This window comes from Phycodurus eques, chromosome 12 (genome assembly GCF_024500275.1).
Source record: "Phycodurus eques isolate BA_2022a chromosome 12, UOR_Pequ_1.1, whole genome shotgun sequence".
In the NCBI taxonomy this organism is placed as follows: domain Eukaryota; kingdom Metazoa; phylum Chordata; class Actinopteri; order Syngnathiformes; family Syngnathidae; genus Phycodurus; species Phycodurus eques.
The window spans coordinates 18226188-18236610 of NC_084536.1; positions in this window are offsets into that span (position 1 = coordinate 18226188).

A 10423-nucleotide genomic window follows, 5' to 3' on the forward strand; every position below is an offset into this window, starting at 1 on the left:
CCTTATGGAAATATGGACAAAGGTATCAAATAACCTTTGGGTCAGTGAGGTAAGCTCCGGGTTGAGCGCGAGATTTTCTATGTCCCAGAATGTGTTGTGTGTGTTACCTTTTGAAATCATATCACCATGGTAACTTAACACTGGAGACATGAGCTGAGGCCTGAGCTCTTGAGTAGTTTTTGCCTGCGATGGAGATCAACACACAGTTGCTTTATAATGCTTTGTTTGTTTCCAATGGTTGTTTAGCTACACACTTTGTACAATGCAAGAGAATAAACTTGAATGTCATGATGTCGATTTGATGTTAAGAAGGATGGACTTAACAGTTTAATCATAGCACAATAACAATATTTAATGTTTGATGCTCACGACTACAGGAGTTCAAATATGCAAATGTATGCTAGTAGTCATGATGATAATAATACAAATAATAATAATTTGACTTGCCTGCGATTGGCTGGCGACCAGTTCAGGGTGTACACCGCCTCTCGCCCGAAGATAGCTGCGATAGGCTCCAGCACGCCCGCGACCCTTGTGAGGAAAAGCGGAACGGTAGATGAATGAATGAATGAATTTGACTTGCATAGTACTTTTGAAGGCACTCAAAGACGCTTTCCCATTGCACTCATTATTCATTCATTCCACGGTCACATCCTAGTGGTGGTAAACAACTGACAGACTCCCCCAGCTGCCCTGGGGCAGTCTGTCATAGTCATGGTGATATAGCAAAGCAAGAACTGGGGATGCGGATAATATCAGATCAGTGGCTTTTCTGCCATGAACTACTCCCTGGGCAGCCAGCCACCCTGACACAAAACAGACTGCATGAAATTCACTTCGAAATACAGCGAGTTATCATTTGTGTCCGTGTGCGTGTGTTTATGTGTGTGTGCTTGTGTCTAAAGTCTTAATAAAAACAAATGGAGTGGAGGGGTGGGACCATCAAGATGGTGCCCACTCTCCACTTCGCTCCAATTCGCAGTCCAGGCTGCATCAATGTTACCAACTGCTAAGCTAGCTGTCGGCTAATAAGAAGTTGCGCTGACGTGCGTGAGTCCTTGTGTCGGCCAATCACAAGCTGCATTACGTACGTGTCAAACGCGAGGCCTTCAGATAAGGCCGCTCAGCCGTTCAGATTGAAAATACAAAGGTTTTTTTTTGTGCCGGTTCGCCCCCCCGGAGAACGCCGCCCCGCCACTCAAGAAGACTGTAGGAAATTTGTTTATTGTGTGGAAACACTGCGGAATCGTGTCGTGATGCAATTGAAACAAAATACTGCACACAACTCAGCTGCAACCAGCAGGAGTGCTATTCATTCAGTCTCAACTAGTTACGTTATGGTACCTAGTCCAGGAAACATTATTATAATCAATATGCCACACTTATTTAAACAGGACAAAGGTTATTTCATCCTTTTAAAAAATAAATAACAATTATTCGATGAATTAATTTTCCCCAATTGTTGATTAAGGAAATTTAGTCAGGTGCCCACACCCAGCAGGAACCATACAGATAAAGTATCACTATACACGCGCCTCTTCACACCCAAATGGCTTTACATTAGAACATCGTTTACGGCAGGCTTGGTGCTTAAAGCCTCTTTGCTCGGCCTATCGTGGCGCGTGTTAAATACCGTTGTGACAGCAAGACATCATCCCATTAGCGGTGATGGCTTCTCATTCCAGTCGTCATTGTGCAGCTTAATTGTTTCTTACCCAATCAAACAGTTTGAGCCGCCATCTGTGGAAAGAAATTGTGGCAATGTGTTACTATGCTGCTACAATCGGGAAAAAAACTATTGTTCAACAGGTTCTGTTCACCACAAAATTGTGAACACGGTTGTGTTAAGTGTAATAATAGTTACTTTAATGTTAAAATATATTTGGGGTCTCAACAAATGTATGGCAAACATCACAGCAAGAGCCCACATACATCCAAGTTAGAACTTTCTGTACATTTGTTGTTTAAAACAAAATGGGAGAAATGCAGAGTCATCAGCAACTAAACATAAAGACACCCAAAGTTGACCTCCCTTCAAATTCCATGGGTATGGAACAACATGGGTTTTCTGAATGATGACGATAATCCAAGACATGAATGCAGGGTCATCGTAAACTTAAAACTCTTCAAAGCTACCTGGCCCTGTAGGAAGAAATGGTAAAGTCAAGATGCTTTTTCATGCCACTCTAGATAAACTCAAACTCAAATTTAATTATGGAGCTGAAACAAAGAGAACCATGTTCCTCAATATTTTGAATGTGAGAGGAAACCTGAGTACATGGAGAAGAAAAACAAAGAGATGAGATTTGAAACCAGAACTGTTGAATTGTGGGAAATAAATTCGATCCACATGGCACCTACTGAGTGAAACGGTTGTAAAATGTGGAGTTGGAGCAACATTTTCAGGGAAATGCTTCAAATATCAAACTTACATCTTGAATATTAAACCGTCATATAAACTCCATAGACCTCATTTCATCCAGCATCAGATGCTCAACTCTGCATGTGTTTTGATTTGGGAATGTACTTTGTTTCCTCTTTACCATTTATTTATGATTGGTGGATTATATAATATCTCCCACTATGTGAGCTGAACTGAAGTGGAAATGTGGCTTTATTTCCTAATGAACTACTTGGCCTTTTAGTCCCAAATAAGGATGGATTGTCTATTCTTTTCAAGACATAGTTAAGACAAAAACAGCAGTTCAAAACAATCCAAAAGCCTCGAATGGAAACAGCAGACATTTGTGTTTCAATTGGTTCGACAAAAGCTGTTTTATCTGTGCTTTCTTTCCTGCCCTGAGCTAAAGAACAGCACAGGCAAGTGGTTTTTTGTTTTTTGTTTTGTTTTTTTAAGCATTGGACTTAAAAGACATGCGTTGTGGGGGAAAAAAGCAGCTAATTAGAGCGGTAGACTGACAAAAGCCAATTGCTGTTTGTCACTGAACAGATTCCCACAGTTTAGGTACATTGTTCAACATTTCACATTCTCAGCAAAACTACATTAAATTGACTAAGATGCTAATTTAAAGACCCCCTCCTGTGTTCATTAAAACAGAGCAATTAAGATCCTGTTTGGTTGCATAACCTGTTATCTTTGAGGCCATCTGATATGAATCTAGGCCAAGTAAATATTTCACCATAGGCCATTGTGTTGTCTGATCCCAATCTTCCTCTCTGTCTGTGAACCACACCGAAAATATCTCACTGACCTCTGTTGTTGCTGTCGTCCCCCCCCCGCCCCAAAATAATCAACCCTCTTATCAGGATGTGCATCTTTGTTTAAATGACTGCTAAAAATAGTTGGTCCACAGCAGTTTCTTGCAGCAACAGGACCAAATAACACTGCCAATGCTGCTATTCACTGTGTCTTCTATTTTTATAAGAGATAAATAATGAGGGCGGGAGGTATTTTTAAATGAACACTGCCGGGCAAAAGGGAACAAAAACATTTTTTAGGCATTGGTGTGTGCGTGAGGGGGGGGGGGGGGTTATCGTGGGCCGGGGGGTGTTGGAGTACACCAGGTATGACTATAGCACTGTGCACATTGGGCTAATGGCTGCTTGAGTGAGGAGACAAAGACCATAATGAGATAAGAGTTTTCAGTGATTAGCCCGCATTACAACACAGTTAATCCTTGTCTTTAATATTCATTGGGGGTGACACGCTTCTCCAACTTCTATTTTCTTTCTCTCCAGACAACAGATGTGCCATTTGTGCGCAGGCATCGATTTCCCACTGCAGGAGATTAAGGAAGACACAATGCAAGACAGAGCCAAATGAAAAATATTCAGTAAAAAAACCAACAAAAAAAAACCAAGGATGGTATACGTATACTTCACTATCGTCAGCTATGAGGTCCGTATGGTGCAGATCTCTAACTTTTTCCCATCTCAGACCTGTTCAGATTATGTATGGACAACAAGATTTATTTCACCTTGTAGGTTGAAGTCATCGTTCTATACCTTCCACTCATCTGTAGTTCTTGACAAATAGGCACATGCTTTCCCTCCAGGAGTCCCAAGGTACTACCGAACAAACAATGCACTACTGATGCAGTGAAACACCATCATTAACATCCATCCCAGCCCCCCACACACACTGATCCTGTTCAGGGTCGCAGGTAGATGAACAGCCATTCATACTCACATTCCCAGCGATGGGCAATTTAAAGCATTTAATTAACATTTCATGCATGTTTTGGAATGTGGGAAGAAGTCGAAATACCAGGAGAATAGCAATACAAACGCAGGGAGAATATACAAACTCCATAAAGGAAGGCTGTGACGAATATTTAAACTAAGATCTTTTTTAAACCGTGATTCAGACACACTAAGCACATGCACTATATACAATGAAATGATGAATAATACCAACTGGACTTATCATCCTCAGTGGTATACATTACGTTAATGTTTACAATTGTCTTTCATTAATTAAGAAGTAAAACAAAAATCTATCTCTAAATACAGTACTACATTCAGAGGAATTTTGATGTCCTGCACCTAGAGGCAACAGCAGAACAGCATTGTGTTGTCAACGTTAACAAAAAATCACCAGCAAGACAGGAAAAAGTATTTGCCTGCAGCAACATCGCATCGCAACTTGAGGGGAAAATAAGCCTTGATAGTGTTATAACAAACCGTATCGATTACGTGCCTTATGGACAATTAACTGACAGCAGTTTTATCGAGCGACCACACGTGCAGTTTGTTGTAACGGCCCTGCCAGTGGTTTGGCTGCAGTCTTTGGTATTCTAAAGTCTCTGTACGCCAATTATGAACTTCTGTGACATGCCTCAGATCTTCTGTCCGTGAAACCAAAGAAATCCTGTAAGAATGGTACCGTACATGACAGAATGGTTCACTTTTGCCTGTATTTTCCTGTCTTTGTCATTTGTTAAATCACACAAGCTCAACAAATTGTCCTTAGGACTTGCAAGGTGAGTGTGTTCTGGAAAGGATTGACCCACTTCCTGAGCACTGACCATAAAACCAAAAGACCACCTTGAGGACTGAAGTAGCCACTTTCAGGCTTCAGAATTGTCAATAAACATGTCTCAAGGCTCACATTGAGACTCAAATCATTTATGGGCTACTAGGTCTAAAACAAAGAGGTCAGCAATGAGTGATGGTTCAGTTTTAGTCATTAGGGTTGAGTGCACTTTCAACTACAACCACAATTCTAAACATTTTTGACACAGCTGTTGTGATGGATGGCTGGGGACGTTCACACAATGATCAAGAACAGTTTCACTTTAGACTTATGTACTGTTTGTCTTCTGGAAAATGAGGTTACATTGACAGCTGTTAGATACGGACTTGTCGGTAGGAGTTTGGATTTTCATTTGGTGGGTGCAATAGTATGCAATAATGTGTGCCAGACAGAAGGTTACTAATAGGAAGAAATAACTTACATCAGAGTGCTGATTGACGCGTCATAAATACAACACAGCCAAACGCCCATACAAGATGGCTATTTAAGACTCGAGGGGAATTCGATATGACACTTGCACACCAAGTTTCATATACAGTGCAACCTCTAAAAGTGAACACAATCTGGCGTGGGATGCTGGTGCTTTAATGTTGGCTTGTTCAATAAAACAATTTACAGTGGTGCCTTGAGAGTCAAGTGATCCGACTTCTGAGTTCTTTTGAGATACAAACTGATGTTCGGAAGATTTTTTGCTTTGACTTTGCATCAAATTGTTGATGCAACCGCTGTCCGGTGGCATTGGACCCAAATCACTTCACAACAACAGCAGAAGTTTAGCAAATGGTGGAGAATTATTTTCAGAAAGAGGCTGCAAGGTGTTTAATGCCACACTCCCAGTGGAAGCACACTGTCAAAGTAAACATCAAAGAAAGAGATACACAAATCTGCGGGTAATTGATGGCAGAGGCCACAGGATGACAGCAAAACACTACTTTTTTTCTGAGGCCTGTCTCAATGAAGCACCTCAACTCACAAAAACAGCGAATATGTTCGTTTTTCAGTGAATGAGTATATGTAGGAGGAACACTATATTATTTTTACTAATTCTAATATTCATTGAGAGCTTCCTTTGTTCAACCCCTTAGCTCCTTCTCCAGCAAGGTTTTGTTGCCTTACTAGCGCCAATTTTCCTGGCTCTGAACAGGTTGTTCCTTTGATTTCGGTTAACTTTGGTGCAACTTAGTGGTGGAATGTTCCCCATAATTTTGAATAATAATTTGAATAGTTTGAATTCATAACTATACAACCATCGGGGCATTTGCATTTAGAGGTTCCACTGTAGCAACTACATAAAGTGTATCATTATTTATTTGAAAAAGACTTGCACATCCACCAGAGAGGTCACAGGTGAGGGCCAGCTACAAAATGAATTTGACCATTTTTTTTTATCAACACCCACAAGTGTGACTGAATCTTAACCCCGGATTGCCCATTTGAGGGCCGCCCCCACTGCGTTATATAATCTCTAACCCTCACCCTGTGGCCCGTCTTTGTACGAGGTCCTCACTTCAGGTGAGGACATTTTTTCTTTCATCTGCTTAAGCTCTTTATTGACCCCAAGACCTGAAGGTCTTCATTTCATAGGCTAATTCTAACCTCTCAGATATATATTTTTTTGTGTCACATTGACAAATCAAGAGTAATTCTGTAGAAGCACAGGCTTTGTCTCCTCACCCCACACAACACAATTGTGCAGACCTTGTGTGACAGGAACTACAGAAATCAGTGTGTGCGTCCACCAGTGCCCATTATGGATCAGGTCCGTACCACACACACTATCAAACTATCATTGAAAGGGCTTAATGCGCTCAGCCACAAGCTTGTTGTTTATGGTTTTGTATATCCCTCTAAAAGCTAGTCAGGCATATCTTAAAGGTGGGACCGTGCTCCATATTTATGAAATTGGCTCTGTGTGAAATTGATTTTTGCCTAATGGATCCTTGCATGGGTGCTCCTCCTGATACCGCTGCCTCAGCTTATTGGCACCGGGAGCCACACACAGGACAGAACTGGAAGAGATAAATAAACACTGAAATAATGGCTTGAGAATTAAACGGAAACGGGACTTAAATGAGAGGAGCAAAGAGCTACAGGCTCCATTTGTATAAATAGCAATGATGTGTTTGGTGTTTCGGGGGCATTAAAAAAGCCAGTCTACTAATGTATGACAAGCTATTACAATAGATCAAATACAGTAAGCTACATTAATTACTGCAGCATAGTATTAAACAATGCAGAGTTAACACTTGCCGCATGATTCTGTTTTTATTCAGAGGCAAACTAATGAGCTTTAAGGGTTCGTTCACACATTTTAATAGAAGTGATAGAAAAAATGGATTTAAGCTTCAGTCTAACCTTAAAAAAGCCTCCAAAGTGCAAACTCTTTTTCACTGGGAAACTGACAAAAAACAAACAAACAAAAAAACGATACTGGTACAATTCGACCAAAAGTCACACTAAACCTCTTGTGCGATGTCAGAATATTTCAATTTGCAATATTTTAATAAATCACATGGCTCTTTAACTCATCTAAAGGATTTACTCCACATGTGTTCTGGGCTTTTTCGTTGGCCTTTAGTTTTTTTGGTTTTTTTCAAGCAGGGTACCAATGGTAAAGAGAAAAGAAAATGTAATGATCCAATCCTAGCTGACTTTGGTCGAGAGGCGGGGTGTACCCTGAAATGGTCGGCAGCCGATCGCAGGGCCCAATAGAAAAACAACCAACCACTGATTCTCACAATCACACATACGGACAATTTAGAGTCTTCAATTAACCTACACTACAATGCTTTTGGAATGTGGGAGGAAAGCAGAATACCCGGCGAAAACCCACGCAGGCACGGGGAGAACACGCAAACTTCACACAGGTAGGTTGGAGCCTGGATTTGAACCCACAACCTTAGAACTGTGAGGCGGGTGTGCTAACCAGTCGGTCACTATGCCGCCCTGCTTAGTTCCAATATGACAAAATTAACATCAATAACAAAGAAAAAACAAAGTCAGCTGTGTGTAGTCTTAAAATGAGACTCACATCTCAGGCACCCGCAGAAATCAGACTGAACAACATTAAAACATGTTAGTATTTATATGTATAAATAGTGTACTATTTAGCAAGTGTTAAGAATATAATGCTCAACCAAACTAATAATAACAGTAATTTTCTGTCCTTAAGGGGTTATGATGCCTCTACATTTATTACAATATTATGCATTAAAAATAATTCCCAAGGGAATGTTGAAAATATTATCGGAAGCTGAAATCATGGATGCAAAGTAAATCAGTGTTTATAAGTGTGTTATAAATATTTAATGACTAATTAATGCTCGAATTAAGAAGCCATTTATCTTTACGCCATCACTTTTCCATCTTTCGTATGGTGTCAGAAGGGAAAAGACGTGAGCAAGGAGAGGAAGTTAGGGAATGTGGGATGAATGGATGGAGGGATGTATGGATGGAGCTATAAGTCCCATCCCTCTCGTCCTGCCTCTCCTCATCCATCCTGACTGTGTTGACAGCAGTCTGCCAAGCGGAACAGCGCCTGCCTCCCAGGTAATTCATATTCTCTTCCCGCACAACGACCTTACCACCAGCACGGAGGGGGGCACTTGCAGTAAGGGACCAAAGCATATAAAAATAAGCAAGCTGGAGAATTAAAAGATTATTGATTGATGATTAATATTCTTGCCGTATGAGGTCCAAATTCTATTGGCAGGCAGAGCAATACGTTTTAGTCTCTGTAATTTAATGTCATTATTTGTTCTGGAACGTTTCTCATTTCTTCCTCTCCAGCGGTGGTCCCCAACCACCGGTCCGCGGACCGGTACCGCGACGTGAGGCAATTGTTACAGTTTAAAAAGGAAGTACGTTTTGCTGACAATAAATAAATCGTCAATATTGGGACTACTGAATGTCAGGCCCCTTTGTCAGATAAGTATCAGGACTGGTGTTTTCGTACTTCAATTCACTTCTCATGTGCAACAAAAAAGAGCACAAAAAAAAAAAAGTTTACTGAGGATGTTCAGACCACGACTAAGGTGCTTTAAAGCAGTTGGAACAGATGAGAAACTAGCATTTTATAATAAACCAAAGGTTTCCTTTCAACATTTTAATTAGCCTTCTTTCGTTGACCTCTTTCTCTCTCCTCATTCCCTCCTCCCCTTCCTGTCTCACCATTCGTTCTTTGCAATGCAGCAGACGTCACAAGCAGTCTTAACCACTGGATGAGGACAGATTGTGGGCTTCAGCAGCATAGCGTAACCAATAGGTGATTGGATTGAGAATAATTCCCTCTAATGACGAGGCCGGCTCAAGGCTGTTAGTGGTAATTAGAACACAGTACGTGTGAGGAACTAAATTCTGCTTTGTCTCCCAATGCACCACTAGAGGGAAGGAAGACGTGTACGTATGTTCACGCCGCCACACAAAGAGAGAACCTCAGCCAAGGACAAGCACACAGTGTAAGAGTACAGTTGAGTCGTTGTAAAACAATAAATAAACGCCAATGAAACGTAACTACCATCTGCACCCCAATAAGCCACGGGTAGCATTTACTTGTCAACCAAAATATTCTGTTTATTTCAAAAGAAGCAAATTCAATTGAATTCAATTCAATATTTATTCATTGTCACTAGTTTACATGTACTGCTTCGATGGCTGCATACAGAGAGGAGCTACTTCACAAAAGCACAGTCATTGCTGCCAATTTATCCATTTGGTTGCTATATTTAGCCACTTCTCCAACAACCCCTGTAGTGACTATTTTTTCAAAATGACTAGTGAGTTTAATAAGGAATTAAAGACAGCAGCTCTACTGTGACTTTGCTTTTGTTTGTGTTTTACTCTTCTCCTGGCGTTCATTAAATGGCTGAAAAAGTGCTTTCACGAATGTGGCTCTCCTTTCCTACATGCGAGGACATTACACTAAGTGCATAAAAACCATATTATAACCCATAAAAGCAATCCCTTTAAACATAGATTTCCACAATATCGCTGATATTTGCGCAATTGACAAGTAGATATGTTCCACAAAAAAATGTGGGACGTAGCTGAGTCACAATATGGCAGGGCAACGCTGTAATCTGCTGTATGCCCAATGTCATGTGACCAAACCCAAAATACAGGTTAGCAGACTTTCTTTGTATGCTATGCTAACGTGCATAACTAGACTTGATGACATGATTGTGTGAAGCAGAACTTGCTCAAATTTTGTTTTCTTTCTGGCTGGTGTCTTTGGAAAGAAACGTAAAGAAATGTATATCATTTATGTATACAAATATATATATATATATATATATATATATATATATATGTAAACATGAACAAAACATAAACATCGAATATTGTCATATTGGTGCATCTGACTGTAGATATTTTTGTAACATCATTGTATCTTATATTTGCATTTAATATTTTAAAATGTCTAAGTTG